General features: G+C 43.7%; 1 protein-coding gene across 1 annotated transcript in view; it reads left to right on the top strand.

Annotated features, from left to right (window-relative positions):
- The window catches only part of srrm4 (serine/arginine repetitive matrix 4), a 78934-nt gene that overhangs the window by 57102 nt on the left and 19659 nt on the right, over nucleotides 1–2173 (top strand). The gene's annotated exons all lie outside the window — the stretch shown is intronic.

The raw sequence follows: 2173 nt of genomic DNA, 5'->3' as shown, positions 1-2173 counted from the left end.
AATTTGGCTCCTCATGTTTCAACCATGTTTTGACCAAATCTTAGATTGTCTGATTCGGTCTGATACCCTACAGCACCACGGAGGAAAACGTGTAACCAATGGGTTTCTTCCCAATGACTGACCATCCAGAGGGGCATGGTAAGCAGTTATGGCCCCCACGTACACCTACAGGGTGGAGGGGGCTAACCCTGCGAAAAAACGTTCCTGCAGGAACTGCAGCACTGAACCAACTGGGCAGTTGACTGGGTCCAGCTGATGGTTGCCGCACCAAGAACCAGTGGTGTAGTCCTAAAGAAAAAAGTGGTTTACTATTACCCAGCAATATTACCCCATTCTTGAACTGCACCTTCACTTCCATTTTCCGTTTCTTCATTTCCCCCAATATCTCTGTCCATCCCTTGTGTATATGTGTGTGTTTTTCTTGTACCTGTCACTTCTTCACCAGCAGGTCTACCGTTATGAACAGAACTGTGTCCATCTAGTTGCAAAACAACCACCTCATTTTAATTTGTTTGCACAGAATGTTATTTATCTTAAAATGACTTAAATACCCAAGATGTAACAAACCTATTTTTCATACAAATATATATATAAAAAAATTGTGTTTAAGTGCCTATTTATAAAAATTAGTGCAATACCTTAATTGAAAAATCCTAATAGCCTACTGAACACACTATTGAATTGACTCATATTTTTGTTTTGCTGTCTGCTCTCCCTCCTTACCTAAACTATAAATCCATGCGAATATCTGTCTGCTAAATGTATTAATGTAACTTTACAGTATGATGTCCTTCAGCATACAGTATTCTGACATGATAATAATGGGGTGCTCCTGATAGCCTAACAATTGCTAGCAGTTTAATACTCAGCTAAATTAACAGACAAAACTATAGTGACTAAGGGATTATATTTGGGGATCCGTGGCATTAATTGTTGGACAGCGTGTTCTCTCTCTTACACACAAAGACTTTATCAATAAAATAGTTGGGAAAGCCGGTCATATGCGAGTAATTCACATTCACGCGCTCTCTTCTGCTCTCTCTCTCCCTTCAGTAACTGCATACGGCTCATTCCTCTGTTAGATCTATATTTTATGTAACGGAGGCTCGGGTCGGGGTGTTAGTAAAAATATTCAAAAGTAATTGTTTCACGTCGTGGCCGCACCATCATATTGGGCGTTGAATGACAGAAGTGATATTGCACCAATTACAAAGAATCACGAATTTCACACAGCAGTATGGGACACCATTAAAGGGGAAGCTACATGACAGTAGATTACGGACTTGCGAAGCAACAAAACAAGTGGGTATACCGAGGGTATACGCGAATATTGATCCTTAGAAGTCGTAATACGCAAACATCCCGGGGAAAAAAGTAAGCATACGGCGTATACTTGCGTATGGCCCCGACTACACCACTGCCAAGAACCCACCAACACCGGGCCTTGAGATAGAAACCAAGGTTTCCTCCACATGTCTAAGGCACATAAGCATCGCCACGTGACCTTGATCATGCGAAGTGGGTTGCCCCTCGGGGAAAACCCCTCGATTCTGAGCCATCACTGCAAGGGTCTCATGTACAGCAGGCCAAAAGGTATCACGTTGGATGCAGCTGCCATCAGACCCAACAGTCTCTGAAACTGTTTCACAGTGAGTGACTGGACCTAGCTTTACCCTCTTCACAGCTGTGAAGATCGACTCGATCCGAGCAGGAGACAGATGTGCCTGTTTCATGGTCGAATCCCACACCATGCCCAGGTGAGTGGTTCTCTGTACTGGAGAAAGCACACTTTTCTTGGTGTTCAGCCTTAACCCCAGCTCTCATATGGGCGAGGATGACATCTCAATGCAGAACCACCATCTGCTCCGAATAAGCTAATATCAACCAATCGTCGATATAATTGAGTATGCGGATGCCTTTGAGTCGCATAGGAGCCAGAGCAGCATTCATGCACTTGGTGAAAGTGTGAGGTGAGAGTGCTAGGCCGAAAGGAAGAAATCGATGTTGGTATGCTTCGCCCCCGAAAACAAACCTCAAGAACTTCCTGTGTTGAGGAAGGATGTAAATATGAAAGTATGTGTCCTTTAGATCTATCGTGACAAACCAGTTCTGATGTGAGACACGTTCTGTTTGAGCGTCAGGATTTTTAACCTGAGCCTCATGACTGAGCGGT

The sequence above is a fragment of the Sinocyclocheilus anshuiensis genome, unplaced genomic scaffold (assembly GCF_001515605.1).
Source record: "Sinocyclocheilus anshuiensis isolate Anshui unplaced genomic scaffold, SAMN03320099.WGS_v1.1 scaffold582, whole genome shotgun sequence".
Lineage (NCBI taxonomy): Eukaryota > Metazoa > Chordata > Actinopteri > Cypriniformes > Cyprinidae > Sinocyclocheilus > Sinocyclocheilus anshuiensis.
The sequence above is the reverse complement of the archived record's forward strand: the minus strand, read 5'-3'. Positions and strand labels throughout refer to the sequence as shown.